The 16,711-nt window shown below is 42.2% G+C and overlaps 1 protein-coding gene across 1 annotated transcript in view; it reads left to right on the top strand.

Annotated features, from left to right (window-relative positions):
* The first annotated feature begins 308 nt into the window (after positions 1-308).
* Positions 309-16,711, top strand: part of rgmd (RGM domain family, member D) — an 86,810-nt gene continuing 70,407 nt past the window's right edge. The window contains exon 1 of the mRNA XM_052037941.1: positions 309-378. The gene's annotated coding sequence lies outside the window, so the exon portion shown is untranslated. The remainder of the gene's footprint in view (positions 379-16,711) is intronic.

The following is a 16,711-nucleotide window of genomic DNA, read 5'->3' as shown; positions in this document are numbered from 1 at the left end:
ATCCAGTCAGCAGAGGCTCTGAGCAGTCCTTGTTCCCATCAGTGTGTCCTGCCTGCTAAAGCCCTAATGCGACAGGATAACTCCCAAAGTGACACATGTTCAATTTTAATTACTATCCCTCTTGCCCGGACTTCAGCGACCGCTGTAATTTGTAAGCTCTCCACCGCCCTCACCCCCAGTTCCCAACGTACACCCCTCCCCCTGCTAGTCAACCCTTGCGTCTTTGAAAGACAACTGTTGTCATTTGCTCTCTTTAAAATCTATCTTGCTTTCTCGTCTTCGTTGGATTAACAGATATCGCCTGCTGACTCCAGTCCCAGTAACGGAGAGAGATCCTGCTCTGCCAACGCAAGGAAACAACTCAAGATTTCAGTCAAGGTAAGGCTGCTTTACCCTGTCTCTCTGTGTTCAACTAAGATGCTCAACTGAGGCCACCTGAACAGGTGCTTCTAAAACTCCCAAAGACTCACATCAAAACTCTCAAATCTTCTGGCCAATATTCTCAAAGGTTCAAGTCAAAGATCTCAAAGAATCTCTGAAAGAAGACCAAGGTATTCAGCCAGCAAAAAGTGAAGTCATCTTCACTTGCAAAGTCTTTTGTTGTGAAGTAAGGAATTATTGAATTTCACAAATAATTCTCAGGCTGCAGAGCACCTTAGAGATACAGAGAATGGTATCAGAAGCAAAATAAATGGAAGATCAATGCCAGTGTTATTTTTAATTTTGGATAGAAGAAACAGATAGAAACACGTAATCAAAATGACAAACAGCTCTAAATCCAAAATAATGAATGAAGAAGTTAATTTATTCAGTGTTGTGTAAACCAGAGACCCTGATTATTGGAAATGGCAGTCACTTTGCATGTTATAGGCAGGGCACCAGTTGTTACCTCTGGTGAAAATCGCTTCTTAATATAAATAGAATTAATCTTTTGCAATCTGCAATCACTTAATGAATCATTCTGGACTCTGGGAAAAGAAAAGCATTGGAAATTGCAAAGGAAAGCTTACACTTAAGTGGCAAATCACTTTAAGAAAGTGTGGTTTAGCTGCAGTGTCGAAATGGACTTCAACTTATTTGCCCTGTTTTTCCCCTCCGCTGCTCTCTGGCTACAGGAGACCATCTTTATTTATGTGTATTTAAATATAACTTTGCACATTCCTTACATGATGTGATGAGCTAAAAGCATTCGGCAAAGAAACTAGAATGTTTATTTGAGTTGAGTTTAGGTAATCACTAGCTGCCTGTTGACTAGAAGTGTTGCTCAAAAACCCAGTAAATCATTGCAGCTACTAAGTGTTTCTCAGCCCAGGTCCATACCCTGAATGGTTTAAGTGAATTTCTACATGAATTAATCATCTGTGAGATTGCCAGAGATATGACAGCCTCAATCTTCCACCCAAGCAAAAATATTGTTGGAGAGAGTAGAAGACAGGTGTTGCATATGCAATGGAGTGGCAAATTGCCCCTGTCACTATATCCAGCAACAGGGTCTAATCTAATCTGGTCATCACTGAGCTCTGATTATTATCAGTGGGTAAAAGGTGAACAGTTTCAGTGTCAGTCTCCCACTCAGTTTACTAATAAGAACATAAGAAATTAAAACAGGAGTAGGGCATTCAGCCCCTCATGCACGCTCTGCTATCCAATAAGATTGTGGCTGAACCTTTATCTCACCACCACTTTCTTGCGCTAACTCCATATTTCTTGACTCCTTAATATTCAGAGATGTATCAGTCTCTGCCTTGGATATACTGAACATCCATATAACCTCTTGGGCAAAAAATTTCAAAGATTCACCATCTTCTGTGTAAAGAAATTTCTACTCATCTCTGCCCTGAGTGGCTGACCCCTAAGTCTGAGATTATGACCTCCAGCCAGGGGAAACATTAGCCCTGCAACTACCCTGTCAAGGCCCATAAGGATTTTAGTGGATCACCTATCATTCTTCAAAACTCAAGAAAGCATAGGCCCAGTCTTAAGCTCTCTTTGGACAAACTCATCATTCAGGGAATTATTCTGGTAAATCAGCATCAACTTTTACTTCACTTGAAACAATGTCAGTCCCTATTTTAACCATGTTCATTCTCTATTTTAACCAGTCTCTTGTCCACTTGATCATTATGAATAAATGCATTCCCCAATCAGGTATTGAATCCAGCACATTTATCTTCTTTTAAATAAGGTACCTGGTGCATGTTGAAGGTTCCTTGGTAAATTTAGTTGCAACAAACTCAAATTGGGAAGTAAATTTGACATGGTAGGAATTGTGACAGAATCTGTGTCACTGCATAAATAGCAGTCTTCTCATCTTTTGTATTGTTGTGATAGTTATAATGTGCAAATATATTATGAATTATTCAAGCATGTCTCTTGTTTGGCAACCTTTATCATTTTACTTTAAAGGTATTTGGATCATTTTCTTTGGTATTTTGTGATAACCTCTTCAGCATCCCCTTCATCCTATCTTCCAAGCCTAACCTTTCAACAGCCTTAACACATCTACCACATTCCCCTTTTTGGCTTCACCTCCTGCTCTCTTGATCCCATTCTCACTGTGGGAGATGGGGCATTAAGCCACAGCCTCGTCAGGTCTCTCCACAAGATTCCATATTGCCCCATCTTTCAAAAAAAAAACAGATGTGTCATTGGGATTCTTCTCAATATTTACTCCTCAAAACTAAATTGCCTGATCATTATTATAGGATGTTGCTGTGAGCAAATTGACCACAGTATTTACTATATTACAACAGTGACTGCCCTTTGAAAGCACCACATTGGTTGTGAAATCCTTTGGGATGTTCTGTGGTGCTATGAAACCCAGAAGTGAGGGAGATGGGTTTTAGTCTGTCTCTCGTCAGTGTTGTGGAACAGACAGGAAAAACTGGAGAGAGCCAAAGGGCAAGTTTCCTCCCAACTTCTAGAATGGCATTAATTCCCAAGTGCCCCAGATGGAATTCTCCTTGAGCCCTAGTCCCTCACCCACACACTTTTTTGCAACACCATTCACAGACAAGGGGATCAGCTTCACTCACCGGTCACAGCTCATCTGTCAGCACTCTCATCTCTGGGTTAGTTTGTTGTGAGTAGGGCTTAAATTTTTAGACTTCTATTTTTGGCACATTTCTGGGATGTTTATCATTTTTTATTAGCATTAGGCATATTCAAGTGTTTTTGGTTATTAAAACCACTCAAGAGATGCATGTCTATATAAAAATAGGTAAAAGTGACAATGATTTCCTATTAAGCAAAATACTGCAGATGCTGAAAATCTGAAGTAGAAACAGGAACTGTTGGAAGTAGCAGGTCAGAGAAACAGAATTAATAACAGGTTGAATATTCAATTGTGATGAAAAGGCATTGATTTAAAGTGTTAAATCCATTTCACCCTCCAAAGATGCTGCTTGATCAGCTTAATAAAACTATAATTCCTATTTTTCAGAATCAGGTTTATTATCACTGGCATATGTCATGAAATTTGTTGTTTTGCAGCAACAGTATAGTGCAAGACAAAGACATAAAAGTTACTATAAGTTACAAAAATAATTAAGTAGTGCAAAAGAGGAATAAGGAGGTAGTGTTCATGGACCATTCAGAAATCTGATGGAAGGGAAGAAGCTGTTCCTGAAAATTTGAGTGTGGGTCTTCAGGCTCCTGTACCTCCTCCCCAATGGTAGTAACGTGAAGAGGGCATGTCCCAGGTGGTAAGGGTCCTTGATGATGGTACTGCCTTCTTGAGGCACCACCTCTTGAAGACATTCTTGATGGTGGGGAGGGTTGTGCCCATGATGGAGCTGGCTGAGTCTACAACCCTCTGCGGTCTCTTTTGATCCTGCACATTGGAGCCGCCATTCCAGGAGGTGATGCAACCAGTCAGAATGCTCTCCACCATACATCTGTGTATTCTTTATTTGACAAAATCTTTATTGTCTTTCATGCAATTACAAACACCTTCTGTTGCTCCCCACCCCCATTTCCACCTGTTATTGTATTCCTCTGAACTTTACCACAGTTAAACCACTGATCATTTCATTCTGCAATCAAATTGATCAGTAGTCAGAGTCATGCTGTATGGAAATAGACCTTTGACCCATCAAGTCCATACCAACCATCACACACTAATTTACACTAATTCCATAATATTACACTAATTCCATAATATACTTCCCACTTTCCTATCTACTTCCCCAGATCTTACCACTCATCAGCACAATAAGGGGCAATTAACCTACCAACCCACATATCTTTGGGATGTGGGAAGAAAGAAGTGCACCTGAGGGAACCCATGCAGACACAGGGAGAACATGCAAACTCCACACAGACAGCATCAGAGGCAAGGCATGAATCTGGGTCACTAGATCTGAGGCAGCAGCTCTACTGGCTACACCACTGACAACCTGTGACATCTGAGTGCAATTTGAAAGTCACGTGACCCATTCTTTAAAATAAATGAAAATGTCAATTCTGCATTGTTGATGTTCACTGCCGGTGAAGAGTTTTAGTGGTTAAACAAAAAAATGTAATAGCCCTATCTTCCAGTAGGCCTTCAGAGGATGTTTTGTTTCACGAGTTAAAGAAGAAAACTTCACATCCTATTTGTGAATCAGTTGGTCTTTCAGCCCCCTTTCCAGACATTTAATCCCAAAGATCAATGCTGGCATCCATTGCAATAGTGAGGGAGTACTCCACCCTCAGGTGTGAGTATTCAGAGTGTTAACTGGCTGCCCTGCCCACCATTTTAGGTGCATGTATATGATCCTATGGCAGTACTTAGAGACATTAGTGAAACAGGCTCTTCAGCCCACCAATTATTTGTACCAAGCTATCTTTTATGTACAAGGAATAGTGCACCACAGGTAGTATTAAATCTCAATCATTAAAAACAGAATCTCTCCTTATTTTTACATTGTGGCTTATGGGAGAGTGTAATCTGAAGAGTAGCTACCACATTGTTTACTTCTTGGGTACTTCCTTGGGACCAAGGATGACTTGCTTCCTTCCACTCTGGTTCTGTGGGTTCTGAAGTGACCAGTGAGGCTGATGTGGGAACTCCAGAGCCTTCCACAGATGGGAGTGGAGGTACCTGCTTGGGTGGTTTGTGAGATGCTGCTCCTTTCGCCACTATTCAGGATATCAGCATGCTCCTGATGCACAGATTTGAGCTTCTCAATACCATTCCAAATGCTGCTTCTCTACTTTTAGGGATCATGGGTCAGGAATTCTCAGGAATCAATGGGGATGTTGCATTTTTTCCCTGGAGGTTGAGTATTTCCTTGAATCCTTTCTTCTGCCCAGCTGGCAATTCCTTTCTGTGACAGAGCTCAGATATTATCTTCATCAGGAAAGTCTCCTCTCCCAGTCACAACTTACATACTGTGACAGCCACTAGCTTTTGTAATATATTGAAAAAGGACACAGTAGTATGTGGTGAATTTACTAGTCTAACCACCAGAATTCTATACCATTGATCCAGAGACATGAGTTTGAACCCACCAAGGTAGCTGGGGAATCTAATTTCAACCAGTTAAATAAATAGAATCTAAAAAAATCTCAGTAGCAATAAAATTAACATCACTAATTGTAACTGTGAAACAACCAGATGGTCAGAAAGATCCCATCTGGAACAGAAGAACTGAGGGAATTGAGACCTGCCATCTTTAGTTGGTTGACTCTATATGCGACTCCAGGCCCACCAACATGGTTGATTCTTAACACTTCAGGGATAATTAGGGATGGACCTTAAATGCTGCCATTGCCTGCAATGTCCATATTCCGTGAAAGAATAAATAAAAGCCGATGAAATGCCTTGAGGTTGTTAAATGTGATAAAGCAATGAGAGACTTGCATTTTTTTTTCAATCCAGTGATGACATCCAGCTGGATTTCAACATCTCTGTATATCCTTCTCCACTTTGATATCAGACTGTTGGTCTGAATCCAGCCTCAACTGAGCAACAATATTCTTCATCTCTCATCTGCTCAGTCTCTCTCCTGCTTCAGGAGAAACTAAACAATTTGCAGCCTCAGCTCAACGTGAGTTTCCATAGGGACCATCTATCATTAAGCTCGTAGGAAATGCAGGTCTCTGAAGGAGGACATTCAGCCCATTGTGGTTGTGCCAGTTGAAAGAGCTACCCAGCCAAATTCCACCTTCTAGCACTTGGTCTGACACCCTTCAGGTCATGGCTGTCAAGGGCACAGCAAATTTCCTGTTCCTTCCTTTACTTTTTGCTCAATTCTGTCCAAACCCTTGCAACCTTATTTCTCAACCACATTCTCAGCAGACCTTCCATCCAGCCTCCTCAGCCCTCTCCCTAAAACCCCTCTGAATGACAACCTATCCACAATTCTGGCAGAGCAGTTTCTTCCTGCACATATTCACTGCTTAGAACATACAAGGACAGAACAGTACAGCACAGGAACAGACCCTTCAGCCCACAATGTTGTGCCAAACCAATTACATCAATAATAAAATGCCCAACTAAACTAATCCCTTCTGCTTACACAATGTCCATATCCTACCATTTCCCTCACATTCATGTGCCTTTAAGAGCTTCTTGAATGCCCCTATCATATTTGCCTCCACTACTACCCCTGGCAGTGCATTCCAGGCACCCACCACTAAAAAATTCACCCCAAACATCTCCTTTGAACTTATCCCTACCACCTTAAATGCATGCCCTCTGGTATTAGACATTTCAGCCCTGGGGAAAGATACTGGCTGTTTACTCTGTGCCTCTCAATCTTATAAACCTCTATCAGATCTCCCTTCAGCCTCTGTCACTCCAGAGAGAACACAAGTTTGTCCAACCTCTCCTCATAACACATGCCCGCTAATCCAGGCAGCATCCTGGTAAACCTCTTCTGCACCTTCTCCAAAGCCTCGACATCCTTCCTATAAATGGGGCGACCAGAACTGAATGCAATACTCTAGGTGTGGTCTAACTAAAGTTTTATAAAGCTGCAGCATAACTTCCTGACTCTTGAACTCAATGCCTCGACTAATGAAGGCAAGCATGCCATATGCTTTCTTTACCACCCTATCAACCTGTGTAGCCACTTTCAGGGAGCTATGAACTTGGACCCCAAGATCCCCCTGCTCATCAACACTTGAGGGTCCTGCCATTAACAGCGTACTGTCTCTTTACATTTGATCTCCCAAGGTGCAACACTTCACATTTGGCTGTGTTGAACTCCATCTGCTATTTCTCCACTCATATCTGCAAGGGATCTATATCCCAGTGTATCCTTTGCCAGTCTTCTACACTATCCACAACACCACTAATAGTCATGTCATCTGCAAATTTACTAACCCACCCATGTATATTTTAATCCAGGTCATTTATATACATCACAAACAGCCAAGGTCCTAGTATGGATCCCTGAGGAACACCACTAGTCACAGACCTCCAGCTAGAATAAGTCCCCTTGACCACTACCCTCTCTTCTATGGGCAAGCTAGTTCTGAATCCAAACAGCTAATTCACTGTGGATCTTATGTATCTTAATCTTCTGGATGCACTTCTCATGAGAGACCATGTCAAACACCTTACTAAAATCTATGCAGACAACAGCCACAGCTCTCCCTTCATTAATCACCCTCGTCAAAAAACTCAATCGTTAGTAAGGCATGACTTGCCTTGCACAAAGCCATGCTGACTGTCCCTAATTAAGCTATGGTTTTCCAAATGCTAATAAATCCTATCCCTAAGAATCCTCTCCAGTAACTTCCCTATCATTGATGTGAGACTCCCCAGTCTATAGTTACCAGGATTACCTGTTTCCCTTCTCGAATAATGGAACATTAGCTACTTACTAGTCCTCCAGGACCTCACCTGTGGCTAGAGGACAGCAGATATTGGTCAAGGCCCCAGCAATCTCACCTCTTGCAGCTCTCAATAACCTGGGGTGTATCCCATCAGGCCATGGGGACTTATCCACAGCTACTTCCTCCTTTATCTCGAAATGCCCCAGCATATTAGCGTGCTCCACTGTGATCTCCCTATCCTTCTCCTTGGTAAATACTGATGCAAAATACTCATTAAGGACCTCACCCAAATCCTCTGCTTCCAAGCACATGTTCCCTCCTTTGTCCTTGAACAGTGCTACCCTCTCCCAAGTTATCCTCTTGCTCTTGATGTATAGAATGCCTTGAGATCCTCTCTAATCCTACTTGCCAAGGACTTTTCATGGCCCCTCCTGTCTTTCCTAATTCCCTTCTTGAGTTCCTTTCTGGCTTCTTTATAATTCTCAAGTGCTCCGTTTGATTCTAGCTTCCTAAACTTTACACACTTTTCCTTTTTCTTCTTGAAGAAATTCACCACCTCATTTGACATCCAAGGTTCTCTTACCTTGCCATCCTGCCCTTCCTTCTTACAGGAACATACCTGTCCTGTACTCTGTGCAGTTGGTCCTTAAACACCCTCCACATGTCAGATGTAGACTTGCCCAAAAACAGCTGTTCCCAATTAATTCAAATTACAGGAGCATTAGTTTCTCCCGTAATTTGCCCTGCTCCAATTTAGTACTATCCTGCAAGATCCATACTTATCTATAGCTATCATGAAACTTAATGAGTTGTGGTCACTGTTCCCCAACTGTTTTCCCACTGAAAGGTTGGTCACCTGGCCAGGCTCATTACCCAACACCAGGTCCAGTACAGCTCTACCTCTCATTGGACCATCTACATATTGATTTAAGAAACCCTCTGGATGCTCCTAAAAATTTCTGGAGCATCTAAACCTCTTACACTAATGAGGTCCCAGTTTATACTAGGGAGGTTGAAGTTCCCCATGACAACAACCTTATTAGTTTTACACCTTTCCCTAATCTGCCCACATATCTGTTCCTCAGTGTCCCAGTGGCTGTTGGGAGGTCTATAGTATAATCTCAGTGATTATTTTTGAGTTCTACCCGCATAGACTCAGTTGATGACCCTCCGTTATGTCCTCTGAGTGCAGCTGTGATATTGTCCCTGATTAGTAGTGCAACTCTCCCCCTCTTACCTCTCTATCCTTTCTAAAAGATCAAAACCTTGGATCAATAAGTACCCACTCCTATCCTTCTCTCAATGAAGTCTGTCATGGCCACAATATCATAGTTCCATGTACTGACCCATGCGCTAAGTTCATAACCCTTACCCATGATACTCCTAGCATTCAAATACACACACTTCAAATTGTCCATCCCATCGTGTCTATTACTTTGCTCCTGCCCGTTTTTACTGGCCCTGACATCTACCTTCCCCTCAATCCCTCTACTTTCTGACCCAATGCTCTGGTTCCCATCCCCCGCCAAACTAGTTTAAACCCTCCCGAGTAGCACTAGTGAAACTCCCAGCCAGGATAGTTGGCCCCCTCCAGTTGAGGTTCAACCTGTCTTTCTTGTACAGGTCACCCCTACCCAAGAACCTGAAACTCTGTCCCCTGCACCAATACCCCAGCCACTCATTCATCTATACAATCATCATATTCCTGCCCTGACTAGCATGAGGCACTGGGAGTAATCCAGAAGTTACTACCTTGGAGGTCCTGCTCTTCAGCCTCTTTCCTAACTCCCTATACTCACTGCGCAGGACCTCTTTCCCTTTGCTACTTATGTCATTGGTGCCTATATGCACCACAACCTCTGGCTGCTCACCCTCCTCCTTGAGAATATTCTACAGCTGCTCTGAGACATCCTTGATCCAAGCAGCTGGGAGGCAACACACCATTTTGGTGTCTCTTTCGCGGCCACAGAATCTCCTAACTATCAAGTCTCCTATCACTATTGCTCTGCCTGACTTTACCCTTCCCTGTTGAGCCACAGTGCCACTGACCTGGCGGCTGCTGCTGCGCCCTGATAGGTCAACCCCCCCCCCCATCAGTATCCAAAGGGGTATACTTGTTGCTGAGGGGTATGGCTACAGGGGAATCCTGCATTGACTGCTTACTCCCCTTACTTCTGGTGGTCACCCATCTATCTGAAGCCTGTATCCTGGGTGAGACCACCTCGGTAAAAGTCTCATCTATGAGGTGAAAAACACTATGATGCTGGAGGAACTCAGGCCTACTGAGTTCCTCCAGCATCATAGTGTTTTTCATCTAGATTCCAGCATCTGCAGTCCTTTGTTTCTCATCTATGAGGTTTTCAGCTTCCCAGAGGGAATCCAACTCCAGCTCCATTTCCTTGACCTGGTCAGTCAGGAACTGCAGCTAGGTGCACTTCTTGCAGATGTAGTCATCAGGGAGACTGAGATTCCCTGACATCCTGCATCTTACAGGAGGAGCTTTCCACTGCCCTAACTACCATCCTGCCTACACTGAATCAAGGACTAAGGATTTAAAGACAACAAAATAAAGACCTTACCTGTGCCTTCTTACTGAAACCTTTTTTTGAAGAGCTGCTCACACTCCCCTCACCTAGGTTACTTACTCAGCCTCTTCTTGCCAAAGCCTCAGTCCCCCACTCTAACACTGATCCACTCCAAAGTGGCCACTCCACTTAACCCTAGCTTCTTTTTATTGGCTGCTGCCAATTAGCTAATTAGCCAATTATTACTAACAATATGCAAGTGTGCCTCTTTAAGGGTCCTGTTCACTGAAAATGAATACCGAGCACAGAGACTCACCTCTTTTGAAAACTCCCGCCTCTCGTTCCAAGTCCCAGCTCTCGCTCACTGAAAATGAACACCAAGCACAGAGACCCACCTCCTTTGAAAAACTCCTACCTCTCGTTCCAAAGTCCCAGCTGCCGCTCACTGAAAAAAAAGCCCTACTTGAATGATTTTTTTTGAGAAAGTCTGCAGATACTGGAAATCTGAACTGCAAACAGAAAATGATGGAATCACTTAGCAGGTCAGGCAGCATCTGTGAAGAGAGAAACAGAATTAACCTTTCATGTTGGTGGCCTATCTTCAGAACTGAGAAAAGTTAGAAATTAAAACATGTTAAAACATTGCTTGGTCGACACTGAAGGAAAACACTGGAGGGAACCTAAATATTATCCTAAGTTTTGTGCCCTGTTAATTGTTTTCCTTTCTTTGTCCTTAAATTCAGATTATGTCAGGTTTACAGCCCAGATCACCACTTTGACATAGGACAGTACAGTAGTCTCTTTTTAAAAACAATTCATTCAAGTAGGGCTTTTTTTTTCAGTGAGCGGGAACCGGGACTTGGAACGAGAGGTGGGAGTTTTTCAAAGGAGGTGAGTCCCCTGCTCTCCAGCCAATGAAATTCTTCTGAAGTACAGCCACTTTTGTAATATGGCAAACATGGCAGCCAATTAACATACAGCAAGATCCCACAAATAGCAAATAAAGATCAAATATGTTGATTTATGTTGAAACACGGATTGGTATTGTCCAGAACACTCCTTTGCTTTTTCTCATGATAGAACATAGGACTTAGAACATAGAATAGTACAGGCCATTCGGCCCATGATGTTGTGCTGGACTAATTAAGCCAATGATATCTAATTAAACTAATTCCTTCTGCCTGCACATGGTCCACATCCCTCCATTTTCTGCATATTCATGTGCCTATCTGAGAGCTTCTTAAATGCCTCTATCAATAATTCAAAGGCATATTTTATACTCTTTCAGGACAGAGATGAGAAAGAAATCAAAGGATATGTGGTTACTGCAATCAGTCATGATCTTATTGAATGGCTGAACAGGCACAATGGGCTAACTGGTCTATTCTGAATCTACTTTTCTTATACTCTACATTGAGAAAGCAGGCAGGGGTTTGCTTGACATTTTGTCCAAAAGGTGGCACTTTCGACAGTTTAGCATTCCACAGAAGCTAGGTTTCCATGCTTCAGGTGCTGAGCAGGGAGATGAATCTTCACACACAGACGTAACAGTGACTCTCACTGAACCAAGTAAGGGCTTTGATGATGCTTTTGGAAGAGGACGGGGCAAAAATTTTCTCAGAGTGATGCGAAGGAATGGGGCTGGAGGGAGATGCATGAAGGCAGTACAAATGTCTTTGCACCAGAAATGGAAGCAAGTGAGAGAAGGAATCCATTTTGTATTTAAAAAGCTTATGACTCAAATCCATATTGCCAGTTTACAGTGGCAAAAGCTCTCTTACAGACATTTCTATATGAGGACTGATTTGACATAGTTGCGCCAGAAAGAATATAAGAATATAAGAATATAAAGGCACTGCACTCCCCTGGTAGCTGTGACACTTTACCCTGTATTCTGTTATTGTTTTACCCTGTACTACCTCAATGCACTGTGTAATGAGTTGATCTGTAGCAACAGTATGCAAGATAAGTTTTTCCCTGTATCTTGGAACAAGTGACAATAATAAACCAATACCAATACCAATTAGGAGAAGGAGTAAGCTGTTTGACCCCTTCAGTTTGGTCCATCATTGAATAAGATCACAGCTGATCTGATGTTGGCCTCAGCTCCACTGCCTACCTGTTCCCCACAATGCTTGATGCACCTGTAGTCCTACAATCTATCTACTTTGACATTGGATGTATTCAATGACTCAGTCTCCATAGCTCTCTGGGAAAGGGAATTTCAAATTTTCCTGAACCCCTGATAGAAGAAATTTCTCCTCACCTCTCTCTTAAATAGCAACCCCTTTTTCTGAAACTAAGCCTTCCAGTTCTTGATTCCCATGATGGGAAAGATCTTCACACAATCTACACTTTCCAGCCCTCTGTTACGTTCCAATGAGATCAACTCTCATTCTTCTAAACCTATAAGTATAGGCCCAACCAAGTTTTCCTCATGACAACCCCTTCATCCTAGAAATCAACCTAGTGGATCTTCTCCGAACTGCCTCCACAGTAAGTATACCTCTCCTTATATAAGGAGAGGACCAAACTGTATGCTATGCTCCAAGTATGAATGACCCTCTACTAATATTGATGAGAAATAACAAACAGCTCGGACTCTGTTTTTTCCAATGAGAAACATGCAAGAAGCTGAATGACTGGCCTCACATAACAGTTTTCCTCTGTGTGAACTCCTAATCAGTGACTAACACTTTGTTCCACTTTGGTTACTCACTCGCCAGGAATTCACTGGGAATTGGGTGGTACAGAAAGCTCAACCTTTCTCCTCTCAGAGCTGGGCTATTTTTACCAAGGCTAGGCTCTCCCCCTATCCTGCTCTCATACCTCCCCCTGCCCTTTCACAGCACTCTTCTGCCTCATTTCTCTACATCACTTCATATTTTCTGTCCTTAACTGAAGAAAGTAGAAGCTACTATTTTCTCTTTGATTGGCCCAGTAGAGCCAAAGCTAATGGTTGGGAGCAGAGTACAGAATATGTTTATTAGAACCCTTCAAGGGGTGAGGAATCTCAGCTACAAGGTCAGACTGGACTCGCCAGGGGTGTTTTCCTGAGAGCGAAGAAGGTTGAGAGAAGATTTGACAGAGATGGACAAGTTCATGGCAGGTTTTGATAGGACAACCAGAAAGAAATTGCTCCTGCTTCAAGGACTATGGACATAGGTTTCAAAGTGATGGGCAAAAGATGTAAGGGGGATACAGGTCTTTGGGGTAAGAGTAGAGGAGTGGACTGGATGGATTGCTTTATGAGAAGCTGATACAGATTCAATGGGCCAAGTGACCTTCTTCTGTGCCAGAACAGTTCTGTTATATGAATTCAACCATCTGAGGTTTCTGACGGGATCTTGGATAATTGGTAAGGTGTGGTCTCTGAACATCAAAATTGGGAGGGAGGGTTGGGATGGTAATCCGGGAGAAAGTGCAAGAAAGAAATACTTACATTTCTACAATTCTTCAAGGAACTTAGAATGTCCCAAAGCTCTCTATGCCCATGAGATACCTTTGAAGTACCACAGTTATTTTGAAATTTAGGAAATGTGATAGACAATTTGCACACAGCAAGCTCCCACAAACAACAATGTGACAGTGACTGTGTGGTAGAAATGTGTTCCCAATATCTTGCAATAAACAGATACGCTGGAGGGGCAACACCATATTGAAGTAATCTGAACTGAATTTTGGAAGCAGAGTATAATAAATTACATTTAGTGGGACTGACTTGGAACAAGCATCTACACCAATTTGCTATAATGATTTTGGTTGAGGTATAAATGTCCAAGCAGTGGGAGAATTCCCTATAAGTACTATAGGATCTTTTATGTCTAGTTGGGATGGCAGGTAGGAATTCAGATTAAAAGAGTGGTAGCAGTCCCTTGGTGTTATTACTGGAGCTTCAACTGGATTTTTTACTCTTTGCAGGCTCTGGAGTGAAACTTGAACCCATTAATCTTCTGCCTCAAAGACAAAAGTGGCACCATCTGAGTCACCTGCAGGGGTGCCCAAGAGATCTGATTCTAGCCTAATGAATAAGGTCAGAGAATGCAGAGGTGGGGGCAAGTAACAGAATGGAAAACGAGGTCTCGTCAAGACAGAAAACAGAGAGTGGGAGTAAGAGGCGGCTGTTCGCAGTGGAAGAGGTTAGATAGTGGTGTTCCACAGGGATCAGGCTAGGACCACTGCTGTTCACAATTTACATTAACCATGGAATCATAAACGCCATTTCTAAATTTGCAGACAGCACCTAACTGGGGAAGTGTTCAGTACTGCGAAGGAAGGCAACAAATTATAGAGGGGCATTAATAGACTTGGGGAATGGTAATTAATTGGCAAAAGTTCAACACATAAATGAGAGGTAGTATATCTTGGTGAGAAGAATAGAAAGGTTACTTATTGCTTGGAAGGTGTCAATCTAGATAGGGAAAAGACAAAAAGGGATCTTGGAGTACAAGTACACGAACATCCAGAGGTTGCATGACAGCAAGGCCATAAAGAAAGCAAACCTTGATGCTTGGTTTATTTCCAGAACCTGAACTGGAAAGCAGTGAAGTAATGTCAAACTTGTATCAAACCTAGGTTAGTCCACACTTAAGGGTATTGTGTAAAATTGTGGTCACTGTATTATAAAAATCACTTAGAGACAGACTTTATTTCTCACCTTTGATATAATAAAGCATCCCAAAATAGGAGAGTATTCAGAATGCAGTCTGGCACTGAGCCACATTGGGAAATATCATGAGAGTTGACCGAACACTTGGCTAAGAATATAGGTCTTGAGGAGCAGCTGAAAGGAGAAGAGTGTGATAAAGAGGCAAAGGTATCAAGGGAGGGAATTTCAGAACTAAGAGCTCTGGCAGCAGAAGACACAGCTAGCAGTGAAGGAGAAATTAAATCAGATATGATCAATTGTCCAGAGTCAAATGTCTCAGAGAATGACTGGACTACAGGAAGTTCAAGTGGTAGGGAGCAGTGAGTCCATGAAGCTAATGGATATGGTGGTGGTGCAGTGATTAAGTCACCAGTAATGGTAACCTAGAGGCCTGGGCTAACAATCAGGAGATGTAAGTTTATATCCCACCATGACAATTGTGGAATTTAAATTTAGTTAATTATCTGCAATTTCAGAAAAAAAACTAGTCATTAGCAATGATGACCGCAACACTACTGGATGGTCATAAAAACCCATCTGGTTCACTACTGTCCTTTATGAGCAGAAATCTGCCCTCCTTACTTAACTAGCTACATGTGACTCTCAACCCACTGAAGTTGAAATTGATGTAGCCCAGCAAACCAATCAGTTCAAGAGCATTTAAGGATGGGCAATAAATGATGACCTTGTAGTAATTCCCAGATCCTGGAAAATTAATAACTAAAACCAAAACCTTGAAAGTCAGGTGAGAATTTTAAAAGTAAGGCATTGCTTAACCGGGAGCCAGTGTAGGTCAGCAAACACACTAAGTTACTGTCAGACAGTAAAGACCCCTTTTTTGAAGAACAGCAGGGAATTAATCCTGAAGTCCTGGTTAATATTTATCCCTCAGCCAATACCTTAGTATTAGATATCGTGTTCCTGTTTGTGGGAGCTTGCTGTGTGTAAATTGGCTGCTGTGCTTCTTACCTTATAATAGTGGCTACACTTTGTTGTCTCTAAAGCAGATTGGTACAAAATGGAGACTTTTTCTCCTGCAGTTAATCACCCAAGCAATAACTTACAAGCATGTCAATGGACTCTGAGTAAACTATCTGCAGAGACAGGTAAACCATTTCAAATTTTTAAATGGTGTGTGTTACAAGAAATGCTCTGCGCATGTTACTTGTCACAGCACTGAAAACCCAACTAATATACTAAGAGCTACATAAACCATGGAGTGCTAAGGGGGTTAAGCAGAATGTACTTATTAAAAAAACACACAGGAATTGATGGCTGCAGCTATCACCAGGCTTCAGGCTCAATAAGTAAAGGGGAATGAGTGGGTATGGTTGATACAGACAGGTATGATTACGTTTGAAAGAGAGAGTCACTTGAGATTCTGTTCACCTTACTTCATTATTATTGGGGATCGGTGGCCAATTTTGACTAAATATTCCTTTCATTGAATCCCTTCACTTTACTACGGAAAGTATACCATCAGGTTTGGAGCTGAGGCATAGAGACCCTAGTCCACCCCTTCCAACAGACCAAGGGTGGTTGTGGGCTCAGAGTAGAGGGTAAAATAATCTACATCTGGATAAACTATTAGATGCTTGAAAAGCAACACCATAGATAGGCTGGCAGAATTGTGGCTGCTCAGTGTAAAGCAAATATTAGAAAAAGATCAGGCTGTTTTAGTGCAGTCTGCCATCCCTATAATTATCCTTTATTGTCTAATAAAGACCTTAAAGATTCACAGTCAGATTTGGCAGCTGAGTTGAGCAATAAC

The sequence above is a fragment of the Pristis pectinata genome, chromosome 24 (assembly GCF_009764475.1).
Source record: "Pristis pectinata isolate sPriPec2 chromosome 24, sPriPec2.1.pri, whole genome shotgun sequence".
NCBI lineage: Eukaryota > Metazoa > Chordata > Chondrichthyes > Rhinopristiformes > Pristidae > Pristis > Pristis pectinata.
The sequence above is the reverse complement of the archived record's forward strand: the minus strand, read 5'-3'. Positions and strand labels throughout refer to the sequence as shown.